Genomic DNA, 13,730 nt, shown 5'->3' with positions numbered 1-13,730 from the left:
GGTTTTGCACTCTCAAAGCATTCACCTATTTTGCCTATTTTCCCCAAACGTATGCGTTTCACAAGTTGACTGCCCAAGACAAGTGGACTAGAAGCTCTCTCACTCAGGGTTTATGGATGGAGGGGGTCAAGGAGTAGACATCTGTGCCTGCATTTACCCCTGTGCCCTCAACCTTGCTGGAACTGGCACTGTTGGGGAGGTGTGTGTCATCAACAAAGCGTCAGATGTTTGGGAAGCAACCGTAGCTCCCAGGCTGGATTGAGCCCTTAACTATGCGGTGGGCATCATTCATTCCCTCAACAAATGCAGCAGTATTCCAGTCCCCACTAGCTTACGTTCTAGTGAGAGGAGGAAGAAAATAAAATTATGTAGCATATTAGCATTTGGGAGTTGTGATGGGGAAACACAAAGCATAGAAGGAAGAAGGGGAGTTCGGGGAGTGAGGGTGTTTGCTATTCAGAAAAGAGTGATGACATTTGAATGAAGAGTCAAAGGAGGTGAGGGAGCAAGACATGCTGAGATTCTGGAGAAGAGTGCTCTGGACAGAAGGAAAGCAAATATCCTGAGGCAGGAGCGTGCCCGGTGAGTTTAAGGAGGCAGCAAGGAGGCTGGGTCGCTTGGGCAAGGTGAGCAGAGCGAGGAGATCAGGTCGGGGACATAAGGCATGGTAAGAACTTTGGCTTTACTCTGAGCCATTGTTGGGTTTTCTTTTAGTGGGCTAACATGATTTGACCTATTTTTTAACAGATCGTAGCCCTTTCTAAACACATATATCATTGTCTCACAACGACCCCCTAAAGGGGTGTTAGTGTTACTATCTCCATTTTATAGATGAGTTAACTGAAGCACAAAGTTGCGTGACTTGCCCAAGGTTACACCTAGAAAGTAGGAGAGATGGGTTTTCAAACCCAAGCTGCCTGTCTACAAGCCCTGGCTTCTAACTGCCATGTTCTCCTGCCTCTTTGCAAATTGAATCGAAAGTGAGACATCCTGCCACAAGAGGGGCTTGCTTTTAATTGGGCAGCCAGACAAATGCATATACAGATGTAATAATATTGCACTGAGTATATTAAATATGCCATCAACTCCCATACTTCAATAACCACCTAAAAACCAATGACTTAGGTCTCTTTCTCTAAACTAGGTCTCTCAGCATGTCTCCTGAATTCAATAGTCTAATTCAGTTCAGTGAGTTCAACACCCTTATTAATAGCCTATCATGGGCTGGGATCAACACTAAGCAGTAGCGTTATCTTTGCCCTTAAGGAATTTATATCATAGAGAAACTGACATATAAGTATTGTTCAGTTTAATGTCTCCCAAATATCTCCACCTGGAGGTCTTGTGGATACTTCACAGCAGCAGGAATCTTCCCAAATCAAAAAATCTTCCTGCCCTGGTGCCCCTCTTGTATTTCGTTTGTTTGATAATGATACTCCCTTATGCAGAGTTTTTGGATTCATCCTTGACATCACCTGTTTTCCCATTCCCGTCCTCCTTCTGGCCAGTGTCCTGTGAGCTCTGCCTCCTAAGGATTTTCAGGATGACCCTCTACACATCCCCTCTACTACCTTTCCCTCCTACAGGGCACCACCAGCTTTAAGCAGAGCAGAGAGTGGCTACATTTTCTATAAAGGGCCACATATAGTCTCTGTCAAATATTCTTCTTTGTTTTGTTTGTTTTACAACCCTTTAAAAATGTAAAAACCATTCTTGGCTCCCAGATAGCAGCAACGGCCCCCAGCAGGTCCGTCTATTTCCAGGGCTTTTTTCCACACTGGCCTCCCCCGCTACTCCCACCCACCTTTCTTTTTTTTTTTTTTTTTTTTTTGCGGTACGCGGGCCTCTCACTATTGTGGCCTCTCCCGTTGCGGAGCACAGGCTCCGGATGCGCAGGCTCAGTGGCCATGGCTCACGGGCCCAGCCGCTCCGCGGCATGTGGGATCTTCCCAGACCGGGGCACAAACCCGTGTCCCCTGCATCGGCAGGCGGACTCTCAACCACTGCGCCACCAGGGAAGCCCTTTTTTTTCTTTTTTAATTTAATTTTATACATTAGGTTCTTATTAGTCATCTATTTTATACACATCAGTGTATACATGTCAATCCCAATCTCCCAGTTCATCCCACCACCACCACCACCCCCAGCCGCTTTCCCCCCTTGGTGTCCATAGGTTTGTTCTCTACATCTGTGTCTCAATTTCTGCCCTGCAAACCGGTTCACCTGTACCACTTCAGAAAGCACTTTCTGCCTCCCCTGTGGCTGCTGGTAGCAGTAGAGAGGAGGGACTTCCTTCCTTGGGAGCAGAAAGGCCAAAGACCACAGTGATGGAGACTCAGTTCTTGAATCCACAGCCTGAGTTTACAACCCAGTTCCACCACTTACTAGATTTCCAGCCTCAGGTATATTACTTAACTTCTCTGGGCCTCATTTCCCACCTGTGTAAGTAAGAATAATAATAGTGTTGACTTTATAGGGTTTTTTGAGAATTAAATGACTTACACATTTAAAGCATTTAGTGTCTGTGTACAGAGTACACACTCAGTAAGTATCAGACACCATTATGATTGTCAGTATCATTCTCTTAGGGTTTAGGACTATGTCAGGACATAGCCATGCTTCTAATCCTGGATTCAGTCCCATTGAGTTAGGTCACCACATATTTTATTTTTTGAGGTCATCCCCTCTCACCCAAGGCACGGGTGAAGTATGGACACTCTTCATGGGGATATTAAGTATGCCAATATTTTCCCGCCATGCATGAGAAAGAGATACATTCAGATATTGCAGGCGTCAAGGAATAGAGGCTTTTGATTAAACTGACCTAAACAATGAAGAAATTACCATCGCATTAATGGTAAGAAGGTCAGAGGTAGGTGGTGCTGTAGCTGATTAAATCAAGGACTCAGATTCTTTTCATCCTTCTGCTCGGCCCGCCTTCGGTGTGTCTGCTGGACGTTAGGCCAGGACTGTCATGCTTACAAGGCAGCTGCAATAACTAGAGTCTGGGAGTCATATTCAGATACAGCAACATTCAGTGGACGCATAGGAATGTCTCTTCTCATGTGCTGTTTTGAGAAGGAAAATACCTCTTGCGTAGAGCCCCCAAGCAGACTTCCCTTCACAATCTTTTTTTTTTTTTGCGGTATGCGGGCCTCTCACTGTTGTGGCCTCTCCCGTTGCGGAACACAGGCTCTGGGCGCACAGGCCTAGCGGCCATGGCTCACTGGCCCAGCCGCTCCGCGGCACGTGGGATCTTCCCGGACCGGGGCACGAACTCGTGTCCCCTGCATCGGCAGGCGGACTCTCAACCACTGTGCCACCAGGGAAGCCCCTTTCACAATCTTTAATGGTTAGATTGGGTCACATGCCCATGCCTGAACCAAGGACTGTCAAGGGGATCACCGTGATTGATTTACACAAATCAGGATTTACCCTAAAATTAGGAATAAGGGTATATTCTGGAACAAGACCAGGTGTTCTGTGAGCAAGGAATAAAGGGAAAGCAGCTGCTGGGTAGGCAAACAGCAGGGTTTGCAACAGAGGATTTTTGGTGTTTTTATATTTCAGTACCACGTGGTTTATTTTGGAGGGAGTAGAGCAGAAGACAGTCTCATCTGGACTAATCAAAGTTTTTCAGTGGGGTTGTGAACTCCCTGTTTTGTGTTTTATATATATAAATATATTTTAATATTAACACATCTGAGATTCTAGTTTTAAAATTCTGGGCAGCGCAGGCAATGAAATTTAACTGTCTGGTGTAACTGGTATACAGTTGAAAAAGGGCTTTGCCTAGGAACCTGGGGAGAGCCTTTATTTTAAAAAGCTATCTTCATGTCCATGAAAGCTGAGGAGTCAGCCTTAGGCAGGGATTCATATCTGAGAGGCTTTCATCCTGCCTTGAAACAAACAAAATAGAAGATCCTAAAGAGCAGTGTGCTCTGACCATCTACCAGGCTCAAACATTCACCTTAATTATATCTGTCTCTGTCCCTGCTTCACCTAAAACTAGACAAGAGCCTTCAGCAAGCATCAGATTTCTGAAAGGGCACCAACACTGTCCACCATCGTTTAGAGAACTGGAATTTACAACTGGAATCATTGCTCCTTACAGTTCAGAAGTACATCTTCTGCTCAGTGTTGTCATTTTGTAAGCTTTCAGCTAGCACCAAGAAGTATGGAAAATTCATAATGAAGTCAATATTCATAATAAAATCTTGTATTGGTATCTTTTGGCCAACTCAAGTTTTATATTTATATAGGCCCAGAATAAAAGATCCTAGACACTAAAACTAAAAACACTCTAGGTAAATTTAAAGAGGAGTTTCTATTATAAATGTTGTCTATACTTTGAAGGCAGAGAATCCTTATAATTCTTTATTTTTTAATTTTTTTTGCGGTACGCGGGCCTCTCACTGTTGTGGCCTCTCCCGTTGCAGAGCACAGACTCCGGACGCGCAGGCTCGGTGGTCATGGCTCACGGGCGGCACGTGGGATCTTCCCGGACCGGGGCACGAACCCGTGTCCCCTGCATAGGCAGGCGGACTCTCAACCACTGCGCCACCAGGGAAGCCCCCTTATAATTTTGAAGTGAAAATCTTTAAGATCCCTCACTGAATTTCCGGCATTTTATAGACGAGGAAACCAATTCTCAGAGCAAGTGCTGGATGGGCCTTAAGTTCCCAGCGCTCAGGAGCTGCAGAATTGGGATTAAGATCCATGTCCCCGGACTTCCCTGGTGGCGCAGTGGTTAAGAATCCACCTGCCAATGCAGGGGACACGGGTTCAAGCCCTGGTCTGGGAAGATCCCACATGCCGCGGAGCAACTAAGCCCGTGTGCCACAACTACTGAGCCTGCATGCCACAACTACTGAAGCCCGCGCGCCTAGAGCCCGTGTTCTGCAATGAGAAGCCACCGCAATGAGAAGCCCGTGCAGGCTTCCCTGGTGGTGCAGTGGTTGGGGTTCCGCCTCCCGATGCAGGGCACACGGGTTCGTGCCCCGGTCCGGGAGGATCCCACATGCCGCGGAGCGGCTAGGCCCGTGAGCCATGGCCGCTGAGCCTGCGCGTCCGGAGCCTGTGCTCCGCAATGGGAGAGGCCACAACAGTGAGAGGCCCGCGTACCGCAAAAAAAAAAGAAAAAGTAGCCCCAGCTCGCAACTAGAGAAAGCCCGCGCACAGCAACAAAAATAATAAATAAAATTTGAAAAAAAAGATCCACGTCCTCTGTGATACATTACAGGCGGCCACAAACTTTTTGAGCTCCTGCCCTTGAAAGGTGGAGTCTAATTCTCTTCGCCTTGGATCTGGCCTGAACTTATTGACCTGCTTGATTGATAGAATGTGACTAAAGTGATGTTCTGGGGCTTAGGGGGCTAGGTCAGAAGGCTTGCGGCTTCTGCATAGGCCCTCTTAGAATGCTTGCTCTGGGGAAGCCGGCAGTAACAAGTCTGACCCCCATGGGACTGTCACATCGTGAAAAAGTCCAAGCCAGCCAGTGGAAAGACAGCATAAAGAGAAAGAAGCCTGCCAAGCCCTCAGCCATTCCAGATACCCTCCAGCCAAGATCCCCAATAGAGGAGTGAAGAAGCCTTCCGATGACCCTAGTCCCAGCCACCACTTGACTGCAAGCACATAGGAGACCCCAAGCTGGAACCATCTAGTTAAGCCCAGCTGATCCACACAACTGTAAGAGGTAATAATAAAATTTGTTTTAAGCCACTAAATTTTGGGACAGTTTGTTATGCAACAATAACTAGGGCATCCTCTGACTTGATACCTTTACTCACATCATTAATAAAAATACAGAAAACAGGAAACTAAAATCCTAGAGGAAACAAAGATTCTTCAGGCTGTTGGGGAGTTACAACCTTGCTTTGCTCACGTGTTCTGTAAAGCACAGTGTCATTTGAAGTCCATCTAGATTATAATCCTTAAAATGCTTTAACAGTCCACATCACATGACAAAAGTGAGCTTTATTATTCATGTGACAGTGTAGCTTAGGCATTGAGGCACGTTCAGGGAATCAGGGCAACATACTTCTGGATTCTACGGTATTTACACCAATGTTCATAAATGACTGAACGCGACTTGGAAGAAAGAGATCTTCCACGATCGTTTTAAAGGTCCTTTCAAGGATTATCGAGATTCAAATACATTCTTCAATATTAAACTATTGCATAGCTGATATCATTTGAAAGTATTATTGGTCCATGTTTGGTTTTACTCCACAACATTCTCTTGTGAAGAAACTCGTTTATTACCGCTAAGGAACCTTTGATTCCTTGCTACTGAAAATCAGAACATTGATTCTATCACAGCAGCCTTCCGTGGGAAGTTGTCCACAAATATCTCAAAGATTTATAGCTTCCAGAGGGGTACCAATATTGTCCTCTATGGATCTATTGTATCAATTCACTTATATCTTTAAAGAATTTTGGAAACATTATGGTAAGTGGAACAAGCCAGACGTGAAAGAATAAACTGTATGATTCCACTTATGTGAGGGGCCTAGAGTAGTTGAATTCATAGAGACAGAAAGTAGGATGGTGGTTACCAGGAGTTGGGGGCAGGGGGAGAATGGGAAATTATTTAATGGTCAGAGTTTTGGTTTGGCATGATGAAAAAATTCTGGAGGTCGATGATGGTGTCAGTTGCATTAATGTTGTGAATATACTTAATACCACTGAATTGTGCACCTAAAAATGGTTAAATTGATAAATTTTGTTATGTATACTTTACCATGATAAAAAAAAAAATCTTTTACTTTAAGAAAAAAAATACAAATAAAAAGAATTGAGGTGTTTTATCAGTCAGCTTCCCCGCAGGAAACAGATGGCACACTCAAATTAGGACAATTTGAAGAGAGTTTAATAAAAGGGACTCTTTACAAAGGTTTGGGCAGAGCATAAGGAAATTGCAAGGGAGAGAAGAGAACCCCAGAGCTAGGATGGAAGGAGCAGATAACCAGAGCCAAAGCTGTGTGGAGAGGGCCTTCGAGAGAAATAAGACTTTCAATGCGGGCAGAGCCAGCCTGTAAGAAACCTGCAGGAGGGACTAGGGAGGAGAGCATGGAGAGTGGACAGGAAGGGCAGAGGAAGACAGCCACCATGGTGTTCTGGCTAACATGGGGTCCTCCCCATTAGCCATAACAAACACACAGCCACTGAGTCTACCCCTGCATTGGGTCCCAAAGTATAGCATCAACTAGGCCAAAACACCTACTTTGTGAAAACACAGGGAAACAAAAAGGAATTATGCGTGAAACATGGATATACAGTTTCATCTCCCTGGCTCAAAGATGTGATCTGCTGCAGCTCCCCATGAGCCTGTATTATCTCCACACCACTTCCTGGGGGCTGACACCCTCACTCATCAGAGACTGAAACCCAAGAGAATGAGGCCCAGAAGGAGAGAGAAAAGAAATTACCAGTCCTTTTCTATTCATCTACAGCCAGCCCTGCAAGTTCCAGCCTCCAGTGCAAGGGCCCATCTCTTTCCTGACCATCCTCTTCAAGGGGTCTAGACTTTTCGCATAGACTCAGCAAAATGAAAATATCAGAATGAATAGCGATGAACCCCATATATTTGTGGTTCTGCTGAGTTCCAGTTCTTGTCTGGTAGAGGAGTTTTCAATAAGAATAATTTTGATTTAGCAAAGGGATGTTCTAAGAAATCCTCTTTATTCTTTACAGTTTAGGTGTGCAAACAGTTAATGCACCCACCACATTAGTAGACACTCAAGTGTCATGATCTGAGGGTCATTTTTGCCTCTCACCCCCTCCTGCCTGCCTCAACCCAGCTGTCCCTCCTACCTGACTTAAAAATCTCACTCCATTAACATCAATCCTCCAGGTTAGACCACTACAGCCAGGTCACGCTCTCTAGAAGATCACTGCTGCTATGCACATATGTTACCTGGCAGGAGAAGAAGGGCCCCGGATTAGGAGGTAGGGGAAGGACAGCCATCTTCTGTAGGACTCTTTCATTAGCACATTAGCATGAATGAGCTTATCAGATTAGCTAATTGTCACCTGGACACTTTGGACGGTGCAGAGATACTCGTGAGGCACATTTCCACAAAAAGCCGGGGGAAAAGCACAGCAATGACAAGTCCCAGAAGAAGCCTGGAGCATCCTGGAAAGACAGGGCACAATGAGGAAAGACAAATGAGGTGCTACAGAGGACAGGAGAGTTAGGAGAGAAAGCTCTGCATGAGAAGGTGCTAAAGATGAATTTCACCATTTTCAAGTTTTGCCTGGGAGCCTTCCTGTTCCCTGCTTGAGGAATGGCAGATGTACAGAGCACCTCAGGAGCAAGCAGATAACTTGACTTCTGTTTCTTGAAATAGTAATGTGGGCACCAACTACTCTGGTAAGATGTAAAACTAGATTAACTTGCAATCCCTCCCCCTACAAACACCTTAAAATGCTACATAAAATACACAAATATTTTAAATATGTAGATAAGTGGCTAAGAAAGAAAGGGAGAGTGCAGGTCTTTGTAACACAAAGACTTGGCTTTTAACACCCAAACAGGAACTAAAGACAAGACTTCGGGCTAGCATGAAGTAAGGAGTTGAAATTTAGACCCTGGCATAAAACCAGGACTGTGATCTTCAGTGAAAGGAAGGACCAGGGGAAAAAATCTACCCAATGACACTGAGAGATAATAAGGAAATTTATCTGAATCTTCCTCAGCTCTAGGTGGGAAAATAACCTCCTTTGGAATTCATACCACAAGGCCAGGGAACCCCAAAATGTAGAAACCAACTTAAAAAGTGGTTTCAGCTAGTGGTAGCCAGCCTTTGAAATAGCCCTCTACGATCCAGTGACACCTCTTAGCCCCTGGGCAGAAGCACCTGCTCTCAGGAGACGTACCTCAACCCAACCATACCTCACTGAGATGAACTCAAAGTTCGTCATAAACAATACTATATTCTCAAGTCAAGCAGACACGAGAGAGAAACAGAAAACAAAAACCCACAGCATTTGACCCCCATGAAATTCAGATAATAGAACTGGCAGTGATATAAGTATATTTTAAATCATATGAGAAAGAACTGAAATCACAAAAAGAGGGTACTATGAAAAATAAAGTATAGATAAAGTTGAGAAAAAAAAAAACTAGAAATAAAATTTTCACCTACTTGTTAAAAAAATTCAATGAATTTGTTAAATAGTAGACTAGACCCAGAAGAAGTGAGAATCAGTGAGCTAGAAGAATAAATCTGAGGGAAATCTCAGAATGAACCACAAATAGATGAATGTTAGGCCTTCTTATGATCCTCTCAACATTTCTTTACTTCTCATATTTCCCACATTTTTATTGTTAGGAGTTCCAGAAGGACAGACAAGAGAGAATGAGGGAGATACAGTATTTGAACAGAGAAGGGCTGAGAATTTTCAAAATTAGTAAAAGACATGAATCCTCAAATTCAAGAACCACAATGAGTCTCAAGTAAGATTAGTAAAAATAAATCCATACCTGAGCATATCGTAATGAAAATGCAGAACACCAGAGAGAGAGAGAAACAGAGAGAGAGAGAGAGAGACAGAGAGATCCTAAAAGGCTTTACATAGAAAAGAAGGATTGCCTTAAAAAAAAAAAAAAAAAAGATAGCTAACCTTAGAATACTCAGTAGCAACAATGGAGACAAGAAGAAAATGGAATAATGTCTCTGTAGTACTAAGATAAAATAACTATCAACCTAGAATTCTATATACAACTAAACAATAATTTGGGAATAGAAGCAAGAAGATAAAGGCTATAAGTATTTACCACTCATAGACTCTCACTGAAAGGACTTTTCAGGGAAAGTACAGGAGAAGAAAAGGAAAATCAGTCCAGAAGGAAATATAATGCAAGAAACAAAGGCAAACAAATTAATTGCTAACTATGGAGGGCAAATCAAAACAAACATTGATAAACATGCATACACATGTGCACACACACATGCAATAAAAGCAACAATAATAATGAAAAGAATAGGTGATCATAATGAAAGTGTTCTAAGATCCATGTATTGTTCAAGATGTCATAGTGACATTAATTAACTTCAGACTTTGTTAAATCGAGCATGCTTGTTAAAATTTTTAAGGTAATTGTTATCACTAGCTTTCAAGATGGCCCCCAATAAACGGCACCTCCGTGTATTCATGTCTCCCTTCCCAACTGGTCTAATTGGTGACTAATAAAATATGGTGAAAGACATGGCATGTGACACACAATGCTAGCTCATAAAAGGCATTAGCTTGTGCCTTACTCTTTCTTGGATCACTTACTCAGAGGAAAACCAGTCACCATGTTGTGAGGACACTCAAGCAGCCCTAGGAAGTGGTCTGTGTGGCAAGGAACTGAGACCTTCCTCCAACAGTCAACACCAACTTACCAGATACGCAGGTGAGTCATTTTTGCAAGCAGATCCTGCAGCTCCAGTCAAGCAATCAAATGATTGCAGCCCCAGCTAAATTTTCACTGTGTCCTCATGAGACCCCAAGCCAGAACCACCCAGTTAAGCCACTCCCAAATTCCTGACCCACCAAAACTGTGTGAGGTAATAAATGTTCATTGCTGTTTTAATCTGCCTAGTTTTAGGATAATTTGTTACATAGCAATACATAAATAATACCATAATTATGAAAAGAATAAAATTAGGTCATATAATTTCCAAACCATTAAAGAGAGGAAAGATTTTTAAAACACTCAATTCCAATAGAAAACTGGAAGTGAAAGAGGGTGTGTAAAGAGGACTAGTGAAAGCAAGTACAAAATAATATGGTATCATGAAAAATGTAAATAGGCCAAACTTGTCACTTAAAGGAATAATCCTAGATGAGATTTTAAAAAAGAATGCAGCTACATGTTATTTTTCAAATGGAACAGAAAGCCATAAGCATTAGAAGTTAAAGATTAGGAAAGATATATCAGACAAATAATAACTAAAAGAAGGCTGGCATATGTATATTAATATTACATAAAATAGACCTTTAAGCAAAAAGAATAAAGGAAGTTAAGAATAGAAGCTAGGGACTTCCCTGGTGGCACCATGGTTAAGAATCTGCTTGCCAATGCACAGGACATGGGTTCGAGCCCTGGCCCGGGAAAATCCCACATGCTGTGGAGCAACTAAGCCCATACGCCACAACTACTGAGCCTGCACGCAGCAACAAAGACCTAACACAGCCAAAAGTAAATAAATTAATTAATTTTTTAAAAAAACTTAAAAAAAAAAGAATAGATGATAAAAGTAAAAAATTACCGAGATAACAATTATAAGTTGTACCCAGTAATATACCCTCCAAATAAAGCAAAAATTTAGAATAGCAAGAAGAATTTGATCAATTCATAATCACAGAAGATTTAAACACTCATCTTTCCATAATTATCAAGCAAACTAAAAATTTAGACAGATCATTTATGATTTGAATGGCATCATTAATAATGATTTAATAAACACGTAGAGAATTATGCCCCAACAATTAAAGAACACACTTTCTTTACAAGCCCACATGGAACATTTATGTAAATTGACCATGTATTAGGCCATAAAAAAAGATCAAAAAATCAATATCTCACTGACCATGTTTTCTGACCACAATCAAATAAAATTTAAAAATAATAACAGAAAAACTCCCTGGGATCTTTAAATTTAAAAGCACACTTTGTGGTAACCCATGAGTTAAAGAAGAAATCACAATGGAATTAGAATGTGTTTAGAAGTGGATCACAATTAAAAAAAAAAAAAACTCGCATAATGCAACTAAATCATCCTTAATAAATATAAGAGTAGAAATTAAGAAATTCGCAATGATAAAAAAGTAGATGATCAAGAAAAATAAAAGCTATCTTTTGAAAAGACTGTACAAGGCAAATGTCTCTAAGTAAAACTAAGAAGTCATAAAAAAACACAACCTAATAAGAAAAAGAATATAAGTACAGATAAATAAGAGATTTTATAAATCATGAGAGAATACTGTGAGTAGTTTCATGCCAACAAATTTGGAAACATAAATAAAATGGAATTTTTATTCTGAAAACAAAAACCTATCAAAGCTAATATAAGAAGAAATAGAAAGCTAAAGACCATAACACTAAAAAAAAAAAAAAAAAAAAAATTAATTGGTGCTTAACTGGTGGCGCAGTGGTTGAGAGTCCGCCTGCCGATGCAGGGGATATGGGTTCGTGCCCCGGTCCAGGAAGATCCCACATGCCGCAGAGCGGCTGGGCCCATGAGCCATGGCCGCTGAGCCTGCGCGTTCGGAGCCTGTGCTCCGCAACGGGAGAGGCCACAACAGTGAGAGGCCCGCGTACCAAAAAAAAAAAAACTGGATCAGTTGTGAAAAATCTATCCACAAAACAAGAAAACAGAAATACCAGGCTCAGACACTTTTACAAAATCCTATCAAGCCTTCAAAACATAAACTCTATCTTATAAAAACTGATCTAGGGCGGAGATGGCGAAGAGGCCTGCGGCTGCAGGGAGCGGGGAGAGGGCGCCAAAGCCGAGCCGAGCCGAGCCGAGCCGAGCCGGAGCAGGCGGCGCAGGCCGGCGCAGCGAGCAGCAACCATGTCGGTGTTCGCGAAGCTGTTCGGGGCTGGAGCGGGTAAGGCCGGCAAGGGCGGCCCGACCCCCCAGAGGGCCATCCAGAGGCTTCCGGACACGGAAGAGATGCTAAGTAAGAAGCAGGAATTCCTGGAGAAGAAGATCGAGCAGGAGCTGACAGCCGCCAAGAAGCACAGCACCAGAAACAGCGCGCTGCCCGCCAGGCACTGAAGCGCAAGAAGAGGTATGAAAAGCAGCTAGCACAGATCGACGGCACACTGTCAACCATCGAATTCCAGCGAGAGGCCCTGGAGAATGCTAACACCAACACCGAGGTGCTCAAGAACATGGACTATGCCTCCAAAGCCATGAAGGCTGCCCACGACAACATGGACATCGATAAAGTTGATGAGTTAATGCAGGACTTTGCTGACCAGCAGGAACTTGCAGAAGAGATTTCAGCAGCTATTTCAAAACCTGTAGGGTTTGGAGAAGAGTTTGACGAGGATGAGCTCATGGCAGAATTAGAAGAACTAGAACAGGAGGAACTAGACAAGAATTTGCTGGAAATCAGTGGACCGGAAACAGTCCCTCTACCAAATGTTCCCTCTATATCCCTACCATCAAAACCCACCAAGAAGAAGAAAGAGGAAGACGATGACATGAAGGAACTGGAGACCTGGGCTGGATCCATTTAACTGGTCCAGTGCAGGCTGCGCCCAGACAGAGTCTGGTGGCCTGCAAGGCGGGCAGGCGCGTGCGTGTGTGGGGCAGGCAGGCCGTGGTGCAGGCAGGTTCCATCGCTCTCGAATCTCCCTCCAAAGCAATACAGCTGCATCACTGCTCACTCTGCATAGCATGGTCTGCACCCAGAGGTACGGGTTGCGGGGAGGGGGGTAGGGGGCTGGGAAGTGCCTGCTGTTTATAATGTTGAATTTCTGTAAAATAAACTGTATTTGCAAATCCAAAAAAAAAAAACTGATCTAAAAAAAAAGGAAGAGGAGAAACTCCCCGACTTGTTTTGTGAAGCTGGTACTTCCTTCACTTTTGACACCAAAAGCAGGCAAATGTAATATGATAAAAAGAAAAGCATAGATTAAAGGATTAAAAAAAAAATCATACAACGGTCCCACTAGATGTACAAAAAATATTTGATAAAATTCAACCCCCATTAGTTAATTGCAA

The 13,730-nt window shown here is 43.0% G+C and overlaps 1 pseudogene; it reads left to right on the top strand.

The window, feature by feature from the left end:
* The first annotated feature begins 12,554 nt into the window (after window positions 1-12,554).
* On the top strand, window positions 12,555-13,523 carry LOC101284526 (charged multivesicular body protein 4b-like; annotated as a pseudogene).
* The last annotated feature ends 207 nt before the right edge of the window (window positions 13,524-13,730 follow it).

Source organism: Orcinus orca, chromosome 2 (assembly GCF_937001465.1).
Source record: "Orcinus orca chromosome 2, mOrcOrc1.1, whole genome shotgun sequence".
NCBI classification, from domain to species: Eukaryota; Metazoa; Chordata; class Mammalia; order Artiodactyla; family Delphinidae; genus Orcinus; species Orcinus orca.
The sequence above is the reverse complement of the archived record's forward strand: the minus strand, read 5'-3'. Positions and strand labels throughout refer to the sequence as shown.